General features: G+C 45.2%; 1 protein-coding gene and 1 long non-coding RNA gene across 4 annotated transcripts in view; both read left to right on the top strand.

Moving 5' to 3' along the window:
* CCM2 (CCM2 scaffold protein) overlaps positions 1-22,128 on the top strand; it is a 133,648-nt gene that overhangs the window by 27,048 nt on the left and 84,472 nt on the right. The gene's annotated exons all lie outside the window — the stretch shown is intronic.
* LOC122459078 lies at positions 12,020-12,785 on the top strand. The gene is made up of 2 exons (XR_006279536.1): positions 12,020-12,065; positions 12,723-12,785. It is a non-coding gene; the product is annotated as an uncharacterized LOC122459078 (long non-coding RNA).

Here is a 22,128-nt window from a genome sequence, read left to right as displayed (position 1 = left end):
ATGCATAATTAGGCATGGATGTTCAGAGGGCCAAGACAAAGTTCAGGATACATTCCAGTTCTCTTATTCCTAGGATGTGTAACTCCTATGGTATTTAGCTGTTTCCAGACCCAACCAAAGGCTGTAGTGCAGTTCTGTAGTCCTGATAGAATGTTGTTTGGTCCTAGTTATTCAGGCGAGACCAAATGTGTTTAACACCAATGGGCTGGTACTATGCATTCTGCAACACTGATTAACTTGGAGACATTGTGTGCCCTTATCCAGGTATCCTATGAGAACAGAAAAGTAAACTGAAAACTTCAACCTATAATTCTGTTTGATTGCTTCCACTTACCAGGACCTGGAGAGCATTCAGCAGATAGGACTGAACTAATCTTCCATAAACTTTTCCTTTTTGGGAGATCAGCTGTGTGCTTCCTGAGTCACGGAGAGCATCTCAAGATGAATATTTCCATGTTCTCACAAATACCCTGGACTGCTTGTGTTGTAATTGCAACTATGTGATAGTACTCCAGAGTTCAGCAGAGGGAACCCAAATTCACTGGATGGATTTTAGAAGGGAAGGCTTTTTTTTTTTTAAAGGTTGGTTAGAATATCTTTTTGTTCCTCCCCTCTCCCTGCCACCCCCATTATGCAGCACTGGACAATTTTAACTTGTTTTGCAGTTCCTCTGTAAAGCCATTTCAGCAAACCTCATTCATGGGCAAACCTGGCATCACAAATACTTTTGTTTCATAGTTTCTGTAATGTATGAGTTCAGCCTCACTTCAGTATTCATCAGTCTAAAATAAAATGCTCTGGGTAGAGAGAGAGCTAAGTTGGGTTACATGAATCTTTAAGGTGGGGGGGGGGGAAGACTGTTCTAAAAGTAGTAGTCAGGGAAATTTCTTTTCCTTTTGCCTTAAAGGAAAATCCTGTTGGCTTTGCTGGAGCCCAGCTAGAGCTGGCAACGCAGACTTCAACATGGAAACACAGGAGGGCTGGGCTTTGTCTTTCACTGCGCTTGGCTCTTCCATGTAGCTTTTTTGCTTTTTTAATCTTGGAATGTTTCTTTTGAGACCTGTGATTTGACCATAAGATCACTTTTAGGGAGCTGGCAAATGAAGCCTTTCTGCATCATTCACATATTAATAGGTTTCAGAGTAGCAGCCGTGTTAGTCTGTATTCTCAAAAAGAAAAGGAGTACTTGTGGCACCTTAGAGACTAACAAATTTATTAGAGCATAAGCTTTCGTGAGCTACAGCTCACTTCATCGGATGCTCTATTGTGTACAGAAATAGCTTTAAAATAAAATGTAGCCTGCTTCTGGCAGTCACCTGTGAATAACCCAGGTTTTCAATCTGTTGGTATCTATATTAAACACCATAGACAATATGAATGTAGATTCTGCAGACAGTCTGTTGGAAGCATGTTAAAGTGAGAAGGATGCAGTTAATGGGCTACTACTTAGGCATAAACTATTTCCCTATGTTTATTCCGCCCCCTACTGTTCCTCACACATTCTTGTCAACTCTGGAAATGGCCCAACTTGATTATCACCATAAAAGGTTTGGTTTGGTTTGATTTTTTCTTCTCTCCTGCTGATAATAGCTAACCTTACCTGATCACTCTTGTTACAGTGTGTATGGTAACACCCATTGTTTCATGTTCTCTGCATATATAAAATCTCCCCACTTTATTTTCCACTGCATGCATCCGATGAAGTGAGCTGTAGCTCACGAAAGCTTATGCTCAGATAAACTTGTTAGTCTCTCAGGTACCACAAGTACTCCTTTTTCTTTTTATCTAGGCATAATGAGTAGCTGACTCAATTACAAGTACTTAAGTTGCAGTACCCATCAAGGAAAGTCTTATGCAACCAGCAGCAGACTTGCAGGAGACATCTGTATCTGTCATTTCTACATACAAAGAGTTGGACAGGATGACAAGGTCCCTTAGATTGATTTGAATTCTTCCAGCAGCTGCAACCAAATCCTTTAGTGGGCTTTGTGGCTTATATACAGAGTTTCTCAAACTGGGGGACACGGAATGTATTTTGGGTATGTGTGAGAAGCTTTTTTGGGGGGGGGAAGAGATGTAGTGTGCACATTTTACCTACAGCACTATATAGTCCATGCCACCTTTACTTCTGTGCTGCCTTCAGAGCTGGGCACCTAGCCAGCAGCTGCTGCTCTCTGCTCTGCCTTCAGGTGAAAGGACAGACACTGAAAGGTTCCAGCATAATCCTAAAATCACAGGAGCTTTACCAGCCTTCTTCTAGTAGGACTCCCTCAGCTTCTAATGCCAGGCCCAGCATCAACAGCCCTCTGATGCAAACGAAGGCACTCGTTTGGAAGGAGGCAAAGATCCAGAGGCAGAAGTCTCTCTTTTGTTTCATCTTCTAAACCAGTGGTTCTCAAACATTTTTTTCCACGGACCACTTGAAAATTGCTGAGGGTCTCAGCAGACCACTTAATGATCTTTCCAAATGTTTGTACTGTTTGCTAACTATTGTAAAGTGCTTTGGATAAAAGCGATATACAAAAAAACCTTAATGCTTTTTTCTACAAATAAAAGCACACAACTCATATTTTAATATCAGGAGTCTTACCTTTCTAATGCGATGGATGTGCCCTCTCTCCCCCACCGTGGCAGCCGCTCAGCTGGGGCTGGGAAGGGGGGGGTCTCTCCTCGGCCACAGAGCTTGGGCTAGGAAGGAGGGCATTCTCTCCATGACAGCCACAGCCCTGGAGCTGGGGAAAGTCACCTCTTTCTCTGGCTGCTGCAGCCCTGCACATCCCAAATTCCTCCCACCTACCCCCTATTCCCCCCAAGGCCACCACCTCGCTTTACATGCCTGCATGGCTCCACTAACTTAGGTGGGTGGCCACCCAGGCGCACACCTTAGAGGACCACCTGAATGGAGTTCGTGGACCACCGGTTGAGAAGCTCTGTTCTAAACAGCATTATTATTATTATACACACGAGGATTCTCATGGACACCACTTCCCCTTCCCCATTCCTTTTCCCTGCTGAAATGAAGTTGGATTGCTTCAGACACATGGGGTTTGGAAAACTTGCCAAGAATACTGTTACATTCAGTTCTTGTGGAGAACCTTCTGCAAATATGCAGTGGCATGAAGTCTTCTCCCTACTATGGCAGGGATAGATGTGTTAAATCTTATCTGGGAAGGGGGCTCTTATTGGTGCTATATGCTTCCCCCTATCGCCAACAACTCAGGAGGGACTATCCCACTGAGGTCTGAGATTACTCAAATTCATCTGTAGATTAAATTCAGAATGGTAATTTTTAGCCTCTAGTTCCCATTCTCCCCACCCCCACCTTCCCAACAAAACAAAAACTCACCAGACTTGGTTTGGAGCTATCTTTGATCGTCTCTACGCTAAGGAATCTTACAAAAGAATAGCTATTTCAGCGGAACCATCTTTGGCACCAGAGACAGACCAAATATAGATAAGGCTGCGTGTCTGTCACGGATTCCGTGACTTTCCATGATCTCCGTGACTTCTGCAGCAGCCGATGCTGGCTCAGGGGCTGCCCGAGCTGGGCAGCCCCTGGCCAGCAGCAGAAGTTTGGGTGTGTGGGAGGGGGTTCAGGGCTGGGGCAGGCGGTTCGGATGCAGGGTGGCGCTTACCTCGGGGGCTCCCTGGTTCCCATCGGCATGTCCCTGCAGCTTCTAGGCAGAGGGGCCAGGGGCTTTTGTGGGCTGCCCACAGGCGCCATGCCCACAGCTCCCATTGGCTGCGGTTCCCGGCAAATGGGAGCTGTGGAGCTGGCACTTGTGGTGGGAACAGCATGTGGAGCCCATCTAACTGCCCCTCCCCCTAGGAGCTGCAGGGACATGCCAGTCCGAGCCAGGTAGGGAGCCAGCACCTGTGGTGCCCCGGACTACCCCCCAGCACCAGCGGGGGTCCCAGACTGCCCCCCCCGAGCGTGTGAACACCCATCCACCCACCCAGCGTGTGCACGCGCACCCTGGCCCAAGTTTTAGTTAGGGATATATAGTAAAAGTCATGGACAGGTCACGGCCGTGAATTTTTGTTTACTGCCCATGACCTGTCCATGACTTTTACTAAAAATATCCAGGACTAAAACACAGCCTTAAATATAGACAGTTGTGTTGTGTGTTTGCACTACTGTGTTAATTACATCTTCCCTCCCCGCCCCCCCCCAAGAGCCTCTCTATACCACCCAAATGCCAAGGAAGGGTTAACTACTGCTTGTTTTTAATAGATTAGCAGAAGGGCCAAACACTGGACATTCTCTTCCTGGTGTTTATCAAGAGCTTCAAAGCACTGAACTTAAACACCGCACATCTTTGGTGCGGTGCCTAGAGCTTTGTTCTTAATTACTTCAGAACTTTTGTGTGGCAACATCATTCTTTGGAACCATGCTCCTAAAACCTTTTATAGCAGTTATATCAACTTGATAAGACCTGGTTGAGCATTTTTCACTCCTCTGGCTTAGAAAGGGAAAGAAATACAGGATTTATGCTTTTACTGACATCCAATTTTTTTTTTTAAAGGGAAAATTTTGGGGAAGGAGAGCAAGTTAACCACAAAAAAACAACTCCCAGACTGAGATGTTAAGTGCCAAATTTCAGCCTTCAGCCCGAGCTAACTTAGTTATAAGTTTCTCAAACACATAGTTTGAAGCAAATGCTGACACACCCTTATCTAGAGCTGGCTGTATGCACTGGTATAAGTGAAAAAAGCAAACTGAAGGTACAAATAAGCCCCTTTCAATCCAGGTTGTTTGCTGATTGCTGCCCACTAGTCACAATAGAAGGGACTTTCCGAATGAACTGTCTTAAAGTTCAGTTCATGCAAAATTTTATGTTCTGGTTTTGCTGTGACGTCACTGCCACCGGCAGACTTTGGTGTGAAAATCAAGGCAGCCAATAGGGTGAAGGTACTCGGCGTTCTTTTAGTGGATATAGTTTTCAGTTAAAAGTATGTGTTGTGGGTTATAAGCTTTAAATATCTTGCTAGAGATCTTATAAAACTGCCTGGTTCTCCACCAGGGTTTCCAGATAGCTGTGATGTGTGAAAGATATGATGTTCCCGAGTACAAGAAGGGTATGGGAAGGACTGTGAAGTTCTGTTCTTAAAGGTTGTTTCTGAATATGCTTTACTCTTCTCTCCCCACTACTAACAAGGCTTTCAGTGCCCAGTACTAGAGCAAATCGCACTTTTACCTGAAACACCTATAATTAACCTAAACAAGGCTGTTCCTTACATCTCCAAATTATACCCACAATCCTCTGATCTGGTCCTCTCACCCAGCCTGGGGAGTTTAAATACCTGGAGAATCAAAGTGGTTCTGTATCTGCAGCTCACCAAAATAAACCATAAATTTGAAGTCCCACTTCCATCAGAAAACTTTGAACCTGCGGTTGTTACAGGTAACCATTAAAGTTGGAATTGTTCTTGTACATCTAACAGCATTTTGGGTAGGGTCAGTTTACTGTTTGTAAGTTGCATCGAGCGTCTCCTGCGCTAGCAGAACATCTCATGGAGTACTCTGGGTTTATTAGTGACTGCAGCAGCAAAACTGAAGAGGCAACAGGGAGGAACATGCATAGAGGAATGAAGGAGGTAGGAGGGTACAATCAAAACAAGCTGCAGCTCAGGTTCTGAATGTGCTCTGCAGGTTGCAGGCTGGCCTTAGCTGTACCTTTGATCTGCTGCTCAGTAGGCCTGAAGGAGGAAGCTGTGGGTGAAGTGGTTTATGAATGGCATGATAGCTTAGGATCCTGCAAATAGTAATGCCACCCTACTTTGGCCATCCTTAGCTCAGTATACCCCAGCTGCCTGCACTATGCTCTGTTTAAGGACATATGTTCAAACTACGGAGACTGAAAATGCCTATTAATTTAGCCCAGTATTTTGTTGGAGCCTGGCTTTTGGCTCCAGGAGACACCATCACATATCTCGTCAGGGTCATCCACGGAGTCCCCTGTTAAGGTCTCATACTCTCATTTTAGCACTTCTCCCTACTTCAGCTCTGATTGGCTCAGTTCTCAAATTAGGAATATTTATAACTCCACCCATCATTCACCATTTTCTGACATACTACATATGCACAATTAATAAAAAATCAGAAAATATGAAACTGGATAATTGCTTAAATAAATGTATATTATAGTGTACCCTCCTAGGTAGCAAACCTACTGTAAAGGTTTTATTTAGTATGTAAATCCAAAATATTTTAGAGGTTATATCAACTAATGAGAGTGCACCTCTTCTTTAGAAAATAATTGAAGTACAAATGGAAAAGTTGATTTAAATTGAGGCTTTCCACTTTGTTTAAATCGGTCCATCCTGCTCACAATGCTACTTCAAACACTGACTGATCACTCTCACCCCTGGGAGTTAGACAAGTAGCCTCATTTTACAGACAATCCCCCTGTGAAGGAGTTCTTAAGGGGTTTTAAATCTGTCAGAGTGTTAGAATTTGGGAGTGCCTTAGCTTCCAGTGCTGGCCTTGGCTCACTACAGATGCATTACCTTTCGTACTGCCAAAGCTACTTTTTACCATGTCTTCTGTCAGGTAGTATTGATTTCATTTGATTACTGTTAGTCAGCCAGTGTACACTTGAGTCACAAAAAATAACCTCCTTACAGTTCTGATTTGTTTAATCATATTATTAAAATTGATTGAAGATGATACTCTGTATAGAGCTCAACAGAATTAGACATAGGCCTCCACTGGGAGAGTGATTGTCTCTGTCGCACAGTGCAGTGTTCAACACTTCTGGGGAAGGGGAAGGAAACATTCCTACCTTCAGAGCAGCATCTGCGCCCATCTGCTTGTGATAACAGCACATTCTAACAGTAATGTGAAACATAGAATCATAGAATATCAGGGTTGGAAGGGACCCCAGAAGGTCATCTAGTCCAACCCCCTGCTCAAAGCAGGACCAAGTCCCAGTTAAATCATCCTAGCCAGGGCTTTGTCAAGCCTGACCTTAAAAACCTCTAAGGAAGGAGATTCTACCACCTCCCTAGGTAACGCATTCCAGTGTTTCACCACCCTCTTAGTGAAAAAGTTTTTCCTAATATCCAATCTAAACCTCCCCCATTGCAACTTGAGACCATTACTCCTCGTTCTGTCATCTGCTACCATTGAGAACAGTCTAGAGCCATCCTCTTTGAAACCCCCTTTCAGGTAGTTGAAAGCAGCTATCAAATCCCCCCTCATTCTTCTCTTCTGCAGACTAAACAATCCCAGCTCCCTCAGCCTCTCCTCATAAGTCATGTGCTCTAGACCCCTAATCATTTTTGTTGCCCTTCGCTGTACTCTTTCCAATTTATCCACATCCTTCTTGTAGTGTGGGGCCCAAAACTGGACACAGTACTCCAGATGAGGCCTCACCAGTGTCGAATAGAGGGGAACGATCACGTCCCTCGATCTGCTCGCTATGCCCCTACTTATACATCCCAAAATGCCATTGGCCTTCTTGGCAACAAGGGCACACTGCTGACTCATATCCAGCTTCTCGTCCACTGTCACCCCTAGGTCCTTTTCCGCAGAACTGCTGCCGAGCCATTCGGTCCCTAGTCTGTAGCGGTGCATTGGATTCTTCCATCCTAAGTGCAGGACCCTGCACTTATCCTTATTGAACCTCATTAGATTTCTTTTGGCCCAATCTTCCAATTTGTCTAGGTCCTTCTGTATCCTATCCCTCCCCTCCAGCGTATCTACCACTCCTCCCAGTTTAGTATCATCCGCAAATTTGCTGAGAGTGCAATCCACACCATCCTCCAGATCATTTATGAAGATATTGAACAAAACGGGCCCCAGGACCGACCCCTGTTACATGTCTGTAAACATGCGGTAGGAGCTAATGGTTGAGTGTCTCATTCCATTGCATGTTAACTTTTATTGCTGCTTCACAGATATAACCACTAAAGGCTGGAGAGCTAGAAAATACAGCAGCTGCAGGTTTAAAGGGGATTGCACTGCGGCATGTTCTGTGCTGAGCTACGCTTTTGTGGGGTACATCTGGCTCTTTGATGATGCAGAGTATTTTTTAAACAGTCACCATCCGAATGAGGACATGTCTTAAAACATCAGTTCTCCTTCCAGGTTTTTAATATTTTGAGACTAGTGAAAACTGCTGAAGAGACAACTGGAGAAACTGACCTTCACTAACTGCAAAATACTTTACTAGATGGTGTAAGTTGTGACTACTGGCAGCAAAACAAGGCCATTTTGATTGCACTGTTTCAGCAGAGTACATATAGGTAGTAACTCTGAAACAGACCTACATTTGGCTTCAAATAGATACCACGATACATTCTGATGTTGTTTTCCTCCTATGTTTACAATTTGATATGTGCATAAATCTGACAGAATCCAGTGCAAGGATTGGTGTAAAGTAAGTACATCTTTTTGACCTCCTCCGTTTCTCTGCAACTGAGCAATGAAACTGCTGCTCTGTGGTCCGAGAGTTTGGTGTTTGTTCCTGAGTCTATGGAGCAAACAGAAGATAACAAAGTCAATTTCTGCGTTTGTCCAGTGATATACATTCACACTAAGCTGCTTCGAGATTCAAAATTGTCCCTATATGTACTGGCCATGCATGTCTAGAGTGAGACTAGCTTACTGTTTAACAGCCACTTTTTCTAAGGGCTCTAAATTAGCACTAGTTGTCATAGGGTATGTCTATACTGGTGGTATTCCATAGTACAGACTGAAGGTTTTTTCCATCACCTCAGGAACACCACCTCCCCAAGTAACAGTGGACTAGTTTGTTTGAAATGCTACAGTGGCACAACTGTAGTGCTAATCTGTGTAGCCATTCACTACAATGATGGGAGGGTTCTCTTGTCTCTGTAGTACAGGGGTTCTCAAACTGGGGGTCAGGACCCCTCGGGGGTTGTGAGGTTATTACATGGGGGGGTCTTGAGCTGTCAGCCTCCACCCTAAACCCCGCTTTGACTCCAGCATTTATAATGGTGGTAATATATTTAAAAAAGTGTTTGACCCCCCCCCCAACAACTTACACTCAGAAGCTTGCTATGTGAAAGGGGTCACCAGTACAAAAGTTTGAGAACCACTGCAGGGTCTACAGAAGAATTCTTCCGTCGATCTAGCACTGGGTACGCTGTGGGGTAGGTCAGGTTAACTACATCATGCAGGAGATTTTCATTCCCTCAGCAATGTAGATGGGGTGGCTTAACTTTTCAGCATAAATCTGGCTGCCCTCTCTTGATAGTGTTTACCTTCATTTATCCCGTTCTCACATTGACCATAAGATGCTTGGAACTACTTTAGCATTTGTTTTAACTGTTCAAGTTTTTACCTGTTGCACTGCTGCTGTCATGTACTTGGTAACTAATTCGAAAACTTTGCTACTGCAAATATTTGCATCCACCGGGATAACACGTTACCCATTAAGTTACTTCAACATAGTCAAGAATGAGTCTTTGCATCTGCCCAAAAATCATGTTGGTATAGTCCAGAACTGTGGAAGCAACCTCCAAATATCTAACATAAGCATGCTAGTTTTAGGGCTAGTCTACACTGGCAATGCTTTAAAGTGGCTTGTGTGGTTGCGGCGCAGCTCTACAAAAGCCACCTCCATGAGGGGCCCCCAGTGCTGGTGGGGTGCGTTGCTGAAACTTGCTGCGCTCAGGGGTGTATTTTTTTCACACCCTCGAGCAAGAAAGTTGCAGCGCTGTAAATTGCTAGTGTAGACAAGCCCTTATATACTGGGAGTATGGGCACATCCTACCCTAAGAACCAGAATACTTGTACTTGAGATGCATGCTGTGAGAGGAGGGAAAAAGCAGGGTGCTGGGTATCCATGGCATTGTATAGCCTAGATAATTCACATGCAGAACACTGCCTGGCCTGTGCTTTATCATGCCGTAAATGAGAATTAGTCCCATTAGTTTGCATTAAAGTTAATCTACTTCTTGTTCATATACAAATCCAACCTGCATTGCTTTTAAACTGGCTGCATTTTTTGCCACACTTCACTCAAAGGGCTGAATGGCCTTTAATCAGGCTATCCAAAACAACATTCACTCTTGGACTGACAGGAATCACAAAGGAGTGTGTGAGAACAGGCTTACAATAGGCAGGGCAGTATGCAACCATAACTACCATGTTCATAGCCCACAAATACCATAATAGAAATTGCTTCATTCACCATGGCTATGCAGTAAGTGTCATGTAGCGTAGCTGTGCAATGGGTAGTTGGGCCAAGATGCTAGCAATACCATCCTCTCCCCAAAATACATACACTGAGCATATTGTGGTCCAGATCCAGGACTGAGGCTCTTAGGCTCTACAGTAATACAAATAATAAATGATCAAGACTTTTGTGTAGCTCTTTCCAATGAAGGGAAGGATGGTCTTGTGATTAAGTATGGGATTTGGGAGATCTGGATTTAATTCCTGGTTCTGCCACAGATACACCGAGGCCACAGTTCCCCCCTCCCCCCACTACCTTATCCTGGAATAGAGGCGCAAGATCAGAAAAACAAACAACCCCTCTGACCTTGTTCATTCCTCTGGCTTTCCTGGAGGATCTTGTCTTTTCTGTGTCTGCATCTTAAATCTTGTTTACACTGGCACTTTGCTAGCACTCTTTCTAGTGTTGGACTGGCACCAGTAAACTGGGGAAGTGCTAGTTGAGACAGGGCTCAGGCATCTTCACCACAGTGCCTAACCCCACTCAGCATTAGCAACATGGTGGTAACGACACCTGCACTCTGTCAAGGATTCATCTAAACACGTTGTACCTCAACCCTACCACCGGCCTGGTCTACACTACATGCTTCTGCCTGCATAGCTTTGTCGGTCCAGGGTGTGATGGGGTGCGATCTCAGGCTAGTTTGTGAGAAGTGTGACATTTATCACCAAAATAGTGATAGTGGTACAAAAACTGTGTGTGGACCAGCCCTTCGCATTTGCACTGGTGCTAGACCAAAGATGGGGCAAAGCACTGAAAAGTCTCTGTCTAAACTTCCCCTTTCTGAATACCCTGTCAGTGCTTTACAAACCACTTTCTGACCGAAAATCGAAGCTACCCCTTCTGCTTTGTTTATATTGTTAAACCTGCTGCAAACATTGAAGGTGAGGGACTGTCACTCCGGCTGATGCTTTTTGAAGCATGGTATTACACTTGTTTGAATAAATTAATAACTTAGTCCTGGTCTACACTATGAGTTTAGGTTGAATTTAGCAGCGTTAGATCAATTTAACCCTGCACCTGTCCACACAACGGAGCCATTTTTGTTGACTTAAGGGGCTCTGAAAATCAATTTCTGTACTCCTCCGCGATGAGGGGATTAGTGCTGAAATTGACATCGCCGGGTCGAATTTGGGTTAGTGTGGATGCAATTCAATGGTATTGGCCTCCAGGAGCAATCCCACAGTGCTCCATTGTGACTGCTCTGGACAGCACTTGCAACTCGGATGCACTGGCCAGGTACATAGGAAAAGCCCCGCAAACTTTTGAATTTCATTTCCTGTTTGGCCACCGTGGCGTGACCACACAGAACTCATCAGCAGAGATGACCATGGAGTCCCAGAATCGCAAAAGAGCCCCAGCATGGACTGAACGGGAGGTACTGGATCAGATCACTGTATGGGGAGACGAATCCGTGCTATTAGAACTCCGTTCCAAAAGACAAAATGCCAAAATATTTGGAAAAATCTCCAAGGGCATGAAGGACAGAGGCTATCACAGGGACCTGCAGCAGTGCCGTGTGAAACTTAAGAAGCTTAGGCAAGCCTACCAAAAAACCCAAGAGGCAAAAGCCTGCTCAGGGTCTGAGCCCCAGACATGCCACTTCTATGATGAGCTGCATGCAGTTCTAGGGGGTGCCCCAACAACTACCCCATACCTGTACATGGACTCTTGCCATGGAGTCTCAAGCAACAGGGATGAGGATTTTGGGGACGAGGAAGATGATAGCGCACACCAGGCAAGCAGAGAAACCAGGCAAGCAGAGAAACCATTCTTCCCAACAGCCAGGAACTGTTTATCACCCTGGAGCTTCCCAACCCGGGCTCCCGGACCTTGAAGGGGGAGAAGGCACCTCTGGTGAGTGTACCTTTGTAAATATAATACACGGTTTAAAAGCAAGTGTGTTTAATGATTGATTTGCCCTGAAGACTTGGGATGCATTTGTGGCCAGTACAACTACTGGAGAAGTCTGTTAACATGTGTGGGGATGGGGCGGAAATCCTCCAGGGACATCTCAATGAAGCTGTCCTGGAGGTACTCCCAAAGCCTTTGCAAAAGGTTTCTGGGGAGGGAAGCCTTATTACATCCTCCATGGTAGGACACTTTACCACGGCAGGCCAGTAGCACATAGTCTGGAATCATTGCATAAGAAAGCATGGCAGCATATGGTCCCGGTGTTTGCTGGCATTCAAGCAACATCCGTTCTTTATCTCTCTGTGTTATCCTCAGGAGAGTGATATCATTCATGGTCAGTTGGTTGAAATAGGGGAATTTTATTAAGGGGACATCAGAGATGGCCATTCCTGCTGGGCTGTTTGCCTGTGGCTGAAAAGAAATCATCCTTGCTGTTAGCCACGCGTTGTGGGGAGGGGTGAAGCGATCATCCCAGAAAATTGGGTGTTGGGAGGGGGTTAGTTGGGTTTGTGCTGCACGTTAACCCAAAAACATCAGCTCCTCCTTTTAAATGGCCAATGTGTCTTTTTCAATTTTAATCTCCCTTTTTTCCTCCCGCAGCTGCAAGTGTTTCAATGCTGCCACTAGCATCTCTGTCCCAGAGGTTAGCGCAGATAAGAAAGCGACAAAAACGCATTTGCAATGAAATGTTCTCTGAGTTCATGCAGTCTACCCAAACTGAAAGAGCCAGCAGAATGCGTGGAGGCAGACAATGGCAGAGTCCAGGAAAGCACAAAATGAACGTGAGGACAGATGGCTGGAGCAACAGGAGAAATGGCAGGATCAGGAGGAAAGGTGGTGGCAGCATGATGAAATGAGGCAGGATGCGATGCTGAGACTACTGGAGGATCAAATTGATATGCTCCAGTGTATGGTTGAGGTGCAGGAAAGGCACAGACCGCCACTGCAGCCCCTGTGTAACCAACCGCCCTCCTCCCCAAGTTCCATAGCCTCCTCACCCAGATGCCCAAGAATGCGGGGGGTCCTCCAGGCACCCAACCACTCCACCCCAGAGGACTGCCCAAGCAACAGAAGGCTGGCATTCAGTACATTTTGAAGTGCAGTGTGGCCTTGTCCTTCCCTCCTCCCCTCATCTACCACCCCTCCCAGGCTACCTTGGCAGTTATCCCCCTATTTGTGTGACAAATTAATAAAGAATGCATGAATTTGAAACAACAATGACTTTATTGCCTCTGCAAGCGGTGATCAAAGCGGGGAGGGGAGGGCGGTTGGCTTACAGGGAAGTAGAGTGAACCAAGAGGGCGGGTTTTCATCAAGGAGAAACAAACAGAACTGTCACACCATAGCCTGGTCAGCCATGAAACTGGTTTTCAAAGCTTCTCTGATGCGCAGCGCACCCTGCTGTGCTCTTCTAACCGCCCTGGTGTCTGGCTGCGTGTAATCAGTGGCCAGGCGATTTGCCTCAACTTCCCGCCCTGCTGTAAACGTCTCCCCCTTACTCTCTCAGATGTTGTGGAGCACACAGCAAGCAGTAATAACAATGGGAATATTGGTTTCGCTGAGGTCTGAGTCAGTAAACTGCGCCAGCGCGCTTTTAAACGTCCAAATGCACATTCTTCACTTGCTCAGCCTATAGTTGAACAGCTCCTGACTACTGTCCAGGGTGCCTGTGTATGGCTTCATGAGCCATGGCATTAAGGGATAGGTTGGGTCCCCAAGGATAACTATAGGTATTTCAACATCCCCAATGGTTATTTTTTGGTCTGGAAAGTAAGTCCCTTGCTGCAGCTGTTCATACCGACCAGAGTTCCTGAAGATGCGAGCATCATGTACCATTCCCGGCCATCCCACACTGATGTTGGTGAAACGTCCTTTGTGATCCACCAGTGCGTGCAACACCATTGAAAAGTACCCCTTTTGGTTTATGTACTGGCTGCTTTGGTGCTCCAGTGCCAAGATAGGGATATGCGTTCCGTCTATTGCCCCACCACAGTTAGGGAATCCCATTGCAGCAAAGCCATCTACTATGACCTGCACACTTCCCAGAGTCACTACCGTTGATAGAGGCAGCTCAGTGATTGCTTTGGCTACTTGGATCACAGCAGCCCCCACAGTAGATTTGCCCACTCCAAATTGATTCCCGACTGACTGGTAGCTATCTGGCGTTGCAGGCTTCCACAGGGCTATCGCTACTCGCTTCTCAACTGTGAGGGCTGCTCTCTTCTTGGTATTCTTGCGCTTCAGGGCAGGGGAAAGCAAGTCCCAAGTTCCATGAAAGTGCCCTTATGCATGTGAAAGTTTCGCAGCCACTGGGAATCATCCTAGACCTGCAATACTGTGTGGTCCCACCAGTCTGTGCTTGTTTCCTGGGCCCAGAATCGGCATTCCCCGGCATGAGTCTGCCCCATTGCCACCAGGATGGCCAAATTGCCGGGGCCTGTTCTTTGAGCAAAGTCTGTGTCCATGTCCTCATCGCTCATCACCGCGCTGCCATCGCCTCCTTGCCTGCTTTTGCAGGTTCTGCATATACCGCATGATAATGTGCGAGGTGTTTCCAATGCTCTCAACTGCCACAGTGACCTGAGCAGGCTCCATGCTTGTCGTGGTATGGCATCAGCTGAGAGCAGAGTTGCAGGGAAGTGGTGGTTGGATGACCAGTTTTGCAGACCTACTGCACCATCTGCTGCCAGGACACAACAGCTGAGCGGGCTGCACACTTGCCGTGGTATGGTGAGACAAGAGCAGCCAAGCAGAATTGCAGCAGAAGCAGCCCTGCAAGACCAGCAGGAGAGCAGAGTGCCAGAAGAAGCTGTGGATGACGACAGTCATATTATAGAGGACCTGCAAGGTGGATTCATAGCATCAGGAGAGCAGAGTTGCAGCAGAAGCGGTGGATGATGGTTAGCAGTCCTACTGCACCATCTGCTGAAAGCAGTATGGCGTCCACATGGAAAAAAGGCATGAAACAATTGTCTGCTGTTGCTTTCACGGAGGGAGGGGCAATTGACAACACGTACCCAAAACCACCCGCAACAATGTTTTTGCCCCATCAGGCATTGGGAGCTTAAGCCAGAATTCCAATGGGTGGTGGGGACTGCGGGAACTATGGGATAGCTACCCACAGTGCAACGCTCCGAAAATCGACGCTAGCCTCGGTACTGTGGATGCACTCCGCCGACTTAATGCGCTTAGTGCATTAGTGTGGGGACACGCACAGTCTACTGTATAAAATTGCTTCCTAAAAATTGACTTCTATAAATTCGACCTAATTTCGTAGTGTTCCAATGTGAATAATCAATAGAAAAGGGAGGGTTAATACCCTCTCTTACTATGGCTATTTTGTCTAGTATTTCCAGATAAAAGGCAGTGGAAGACAGGGCATACAGACAGGGTGGGGTGGGAAGTGGAACAATGAAGCTAATAGGTGACATTAGCCAGAAGTTTGACTGGTAGAGGCTGGGAGCAGGGGAAGGCGCGAGAGAGGTCAGAGTGGGACAGTGTACAGATCCAGAGGCAGGATTATAGTACAGGGTCAGGGGTCTCTTGTTTGCTGTCACTTTGATGACAAAAGGAAGGCACACATCTTCTGATTACACCTAGAGAGTAACTGAGTCTGCCTGGTATGGAATTACCAACTAAATATGTGTAACTCTTTTGTGTAAGGAAACTGGACCACTTTTCTTATGCTATTAGGGCCTTGATCTTGCAACCAAAACACACAGACAGACCCTTACACCCATGAGGAGGCCATGAAAGTCATTAGGATTTGGCCCCAGGTTCAAGAGTCCACCACATGGATCTGATTACTGGATTGGGGCTAAGGTCTGTGGTGTGCAGACTGTAATTGGCAGTCGCCTGCTCATCACAACACCAAACAATGAGCTCTTCATAAAACCCACAAATCCGGTCTGTAAAGCTTTTTCTTCTGTAACTCTAAGTCCAATCTCCCTAAAATAAACAGGGTGAAGGGTGGGGGACATTTCCTATGGGACTGGAAATAAAAATCATATGTGATCTGAAATGCTGGGAAAGCAGCAAAAGCTGTAAATACTTCTCCGAGTTCTGATGACACTGCAAACCATGTTGGCTTAACTTCTGCAGTTACCATGTATCTCTGCAACCCATGGAGGGGAAGAAAACACAGAACTTTCTAGCTCGGTTATCTGTTGAATTCTGTGTAATTTTGTTCTAACTTGGAAAATAGTTTGTGATCAGTTTACTGCATGATCACATATTTGCTTAAACTCATCCTCCATCTCCTTCTCCACCTCTTGAGCCTTATCTATACTGAGGATTTTCAGCCATTGGGGGGTAGAGTGGGGATGGCAACCACTGTTGCAAGCCCCCTAGTGTAGACAGACAAAGCCACAATTTGGCCCCATTGCAGCTTAACCCTGGCTTGAAACCAGCCTGTCTGCACTGATGCAAACCATAATTTTGTACAGTTTTCCTTGTTTTCACCTGGAGTTTGCACCAGTACAGCTACAGTGGTTGCAACCAGGGTAAATATCCCAGTGTAGTAAAGGTCTGAATTGAATATTCATATAGGTCAGTGATCTTGTTTTATTGCACTATTTCTCAGATGGAAAGAGCATCAGATTTCTCCTCTGAGCCGGACAGATATGCAGTTCTATTATTAATAGAAAGAAATCAGTACAAAGAATTGTTCATCATAAAAGTGTCTAGCACAGTTTCCCTCACTAGGGTGAACGTGGCTTTTTTGGAGGTCTGACAAGTCTTGGTAAGCCCATGTGCACTGTATAGACTATAGCCTCCCCCCCATTCCCACACCACAAGTGTTTATCCTGATATGTATGTGCAGCAGTGCTTCGCTTGAATCAGTTTCGGCTTCTTTGTTTTTCACTTTTTTTTCTGTTGCACAAATGAGCCAATGATCCATTGTAATAAGATCAAAACTGCGATTGTGGTTGGTGCTCACAATTAAATGTGCGCCCCCTGTCATAGCAAATGGATTAACATACAGATGGCGACGACTTTGTATAATACTATGCAGAAATCCATCAAAATGCTCAGCGCCATCTAGAGTCAAAAGGTACAGCATCATCTGAGGGCCCACTGTGTCTGGAGAAATCAGCTTTGCTAGTTCATTACTATGGGTAAAATGTGTGCAATAAGGTCCCCCTTTCCCTTCCCCCACGCTCCCCCCTGAACAATTTCCACCCCACTCCAGTTTGAGAACCTCTGGTCTGTAATAAAGTTGGGCTAGCACATCTCTGATCTTCCTGTAGAGGGACCTGTAGAAGTGATGCACGTTGATGGAGTGAGGCTGTATTAGCAAACCACTAGCTGCTTTACAGTGCTGCGCCAGTATCTTTACCCTCACACATCAGGTAGGCCAAAGGAGCTTATAGTTAACACATCCAAGAACAAGGTCCTGATTCTCTACCGAGCTCTTGCTGTTTTAATAGTCCATAGCTGATTTTTCCAGCAGAGGGCTTAGCATTTGCTTAAATCACTTAAAGGGAAAAGTGTTTTTCTGGTAAGATTTTATTTCCGCTGCAAAGTGTAGACGGTCATCACACAAGTCACCGCCCAATTTCTCATCAAAAGGAAACAGCTGGGAGGAGGGTTTAACTCCTCAGTCGCTTTCATAAAAAAACCAAATTGTACTAAGGATTTGTTTAAACACAAAAGTTATACCAGTATAGTGAACGTGGCACAGGTAAAGTGAGAGAACACTCCTAGTCTGGATGCTTATATTGATATTTAAAGGTGTCTTATACCAGTATTGCTTATTTCTGTATGGGAGAGGGTATATAAGGCACCTTTATATCAGTATGACTGTCAGTAAAAAACCAACAATAACAAAAAAAAACCCCAAAAAATCACACCCATGACAGATTAGTTTTATGGGTACAAAAATCTGTGTGCAGAGTAGGCACTAGAATTAACATCTGTGTCGAGCTTGTTGAATGGAATAGAGGAGCTGCCACTCCCTATTACTGCTGTGGTGGTCTTGATGCTGGGTGTTGCATACTTGTCCTTCAGCTCTGCGGAGGTGTCACAGAGTAACGTTCTTTTTATGTTGCATTCCTCCTCTAATCCGGGAGAACAAAACTTTGGAAGTGTTGGATGCAACTTTGATTGTTCAGTGACTGTAGTTCTGTCCTGTGTAGATTGTGGCATGTCGAGGTTATACAGGTGTAACCCTTCTGCCCGTCAGAGTTGACAGCAACAAGGGCCAGGTTCAGTATCTAGGGGTTCCATTCCAATAACACAATGCAAAACCGGCTTGAGCCCCCACCCAGTGACCTGGGACAAATATTTAGCACTTTCGCTGGGCGCCTCCAAGAGGCAATACTTCCCCTCTCACAAGCACAGAGTCTGAGTGTAGCAAAAGCCTTTTAATAACAGAGAGAAGCAATGTGGCATTATGTTGGGGAAACATCACCAACAGGATTCATAACACAACCCATGAGCAAAAAACCCACTCCAAGCAAATTGGGGTGTGTCCTTTCCCTTTGGTTCTTGAGTCCAGCAACCCAAAATCACCCAAAGTCCCAAAAGTCCAAGAACCCAAAAGTCTCTGCCCCTGGTCAGTTTATCTGTAGAGTTTTACCTCCCAACCCGGGTGGAGATGGGGGGTGGGGTTAAGGCACCTTAAATGGTCCAAAGTCAATCGCCTCACCTCTCCATGGGGTTCCGCTCTGCTCTGCCAGCCACCCCATGAGCTGCTCCAGTCGTCCCGCAAACTGCTCTGCTCCAAGAGCCGCTCTGCTCTGCCAGCCGTCCTGCAAACGGCTCCGCAATATATCTTCAGGCTCCTCCACTACTTAACACAATACTCAGTGATTTCAGCTCTTAGTAAGTTTAGCTCTTTTGTGATTTCAGCTTCTAGTAGGGGAGCCTCAGTGCTGGTGCACCATTGGCCCAAAGTGAATTCAGCTCAACAGCCTGTAACTAGACTGCTAATGGAATCAAAATTAGCTCTGATATTCCACAGTGGAGAGAAGAAGAAGTGCAATTAGCATGTAAGGCCCTCACCAGGGGACCCCTACCACCACGTATCAATACCTGTCCTCAGCCTCTCTCCATTCACTGGGTTTTGGAACCCATGACCTTTGCCTAGCGGGTGCTGCTTAGTTGATGGTGAGTCCCTCCATCATAACAAAAGGCCAAGTACAGTTCCACTGTCCTTGATTCACATAATCAGGATAGGTTTCAGAGTAGCAGCCGTGTTAGTCTGTATTCGCAAAAAGAAAAGGAGTACTTGTGGCACCTTGGAGACTAACAAATTTATTAGAGCATAAGCTTTCGTGAGCTTTCGTATGCTTTTCCGATGAAGTGAGCTGTAGCTCACGAAAGCTTATGCTCTAATAAATTTGTTAGTCTCTAAGGTGCCACAAGTACTCCTTTTCTTTTTATAATCAGGATAATAACAGTTTATTCCTGCCCCAATAACAGAGAAACTGGGGCTCCTACAGCAGCCAAAGTGACCATCTAGGCAGGGTGGGTGTGTCTATGCAAATGAGATCAGCCCCTGAAGTTCTTTTCCACAACCCACCCTGACTCGCCACAAGATGTCAGGGTAGAGCTCATCCTGACTCTGCTTACATAGGCAACCGTTTCTAAATGAGGATCCAGTGTCCCCATTCAGTCCCACATTCATGGTTTGCCAGTCCCTGGGCAAATATGCCATGGATAATTCATTTAATGAGTTCCTGGGGTTTGTGGGCCCCCCACCCCAATAGACTCATTCCAGTATTTTGGCTGGAGTGTCTTTCCTTGTTATCTAGGTTCTATACTGAGTCACTTAAGGAGTTTATTGTTAGAAGTGTCTAACTTTTGTCTGTCTTGATGGTTTTGGCCTCTGATCAATCAGTGATGATTTTTAATGAGCCTCTCATAAGAGGCTCATAGATGAGTTTATATGCTAATAATATTTTTGATAAGTACTTTGGGGTCAGCTTGACTGGAGACTGAACTCTCACCAAGTGTGGTGGCTGTCTTCTGTTTTTTAGATGAAAATGGCAGGGTTACGCTTGCTTGTACATAAGTTTGTGTGCTCGACTGGAGAATCTAATTCAGTGAATGTAAACTCTTGTACTGATGGCTGCACTTAGTTTACTTAATAGTCTACATGGGACTTTAATTGAAGATAAATTGCTGATTAGTGTACAAGAAGTGCTTTTCCTAACAGATATGGCAGCTTAAAAATCCCCTGACCAATGGTACATGGGAAGCTTTCCTTCATGAGAGGGGATCCTACCCTCAGTTCTTGCAGAATGTCAGCTTGTATTTAATTGGGAGTGAAGAGAACCTACTATATGTGAAGCATTTCATTGCTGCCATCCTGAGTCTGCAGTCAGTTGGCTCTAGTGCCTCAGCTGGCGTTTCCTGTTTTTCTCCAGCCACAGAGTGATTTTGACAAGACTTGGTTCACTTCACTGCTGCTAATTGGACCCTTGTGGGCAGCTGTGTGAAAGTGACTGCCATTATGTCCATGCTGCTGCCACTTGGTAAAGCCCTGCACAGTTAGGAGACTGTACTTGAAGCAAGTGTATGAATGTTGCATTGTCTGTACCAAATCTCCAGCACTTAAAGAATTGAAATCATGTTGGGTTCAGTAAATCTTATGGGTTATTTCATATTGAATGGTTCTAGAGGGCAAATCCAAGACATATTTCTGTATATAACTAGTGATGTTACTGTAGTCAGCTGAAGGATAATTTTCCTTATCTAACCCAAACTGTGTTATTTTTCTTGTGTACAAAGTCACAAATTCCTCAATGAGAGCGTTCATCATAATTCAACTTAATATCTGTGCTTCAGTCCGCCCCCACCATAAAATGGGAATGAAACATAACTACCTTTTGTAAAGTGCTTGTAGACTTTAAATGAGAGATGCTACAGAAGTATGTAGTCTGCTTAGTTTCTGAACTGACTGCCTTCCACTTAAGGGAGGGGAGAGGATATACAGGGTAGAAGAATGTGCTTCGTGTTTTTAAAATGGATGGTAAACTCGTAGTGCAGGAGACTGTCTTCTTTTGTGTTCATATTATAGTGCCTAAGGGGGTCTTAATTCTACTGGGAGCTTCCTGGCACAGCAGCAGTACAAACAATAGGAAAGCTTTACTCCAGCAGCCTTTGAGGCTGCTCATAGAAATGTTCATCAGTTAGGGGTTTTATCTATAGCTGTATAGGACATTGACGAAAGAACAATTTTCCTTAGATAGTTTGAGTTCTGTCTGTGCTAAATCAGCTGGACTGGATATCTTTCTTATGTTAGGTAATGTCAAGCAGTGCTCTCAAAATCAGCGTAGACTGTTTTTAATGTATTCCCAATGTTCACTAATACATGCTATTTGTGATATACTCTGATTGTTCACCAATCTTCCGCTGTTTCCCTTGGCAAAACTTGTTTGCGTATGTATATTATCTAGTGAGCTGACTGTTTGCATTTAAAAAACAAAACAAAACAAAAAAACCCATAACTACTTTAAAAGCAGAATCGTTCTTCTGATTGGCTGCGTGCCCCATGAATGTTTCTGAATGGATCTGGCTTAGTGTGCTAACTCCATAAATAAAATGTTCTCTTCTCTATCAATTAAAAGCAGATTGCGGTTTGAGTCTAAATGATCCAGCTGGTAGATGGAATTACTGTTGCAAACCAACCAGATATAACAAACTGAATTGGAACATGCTAAAACTAGGGGGAAGGGGCAGAGTGTGCCAAATCTAGGAGGCTTGGCTAAACGGCCTAGACCTTTGGAAAGGGAGGAGTTTGTGTGGTGCCTTTCATCCCAAAGAATCCCTCCAGCTTTACGCCCTTGGCTCCCTTCACCATCACTAAAGTGCAGCCCCATGTGGGGTGACGTCAGCCACTGTTTAACAGCACAACAATGGTAGACACAGCAGTTCAGGAAGCAAAAGAGGCTTTTCCACTTCAAGCTGCAGAGGGAATTCTAGATGGGTAGAATGCAAATATCAATTTAAAATTTTGCTGTGATCACTGATTTCATTGTGGTTGGGTGAGTTACTTTTT

This window comes from Dermochelys coriacea, chromosome 2 (assembly GCF_009764565.3).
Source record: "Dermochelys coriacea isolate rDerCor1 chromosome 2, rDerCor1.pri.v4, whole genome shotgun sequence".
NCBI lineage: Eukaryota > Metazoa > Chordata > Testudines > Dermochelyidae > Dermochelys > Dermochelys coriacea.
The sequence above is the reverse complement of the archived record's forward strand: the minus strand, read 5'-3'. Positions and strand labels throughout refer to the sequence as shown.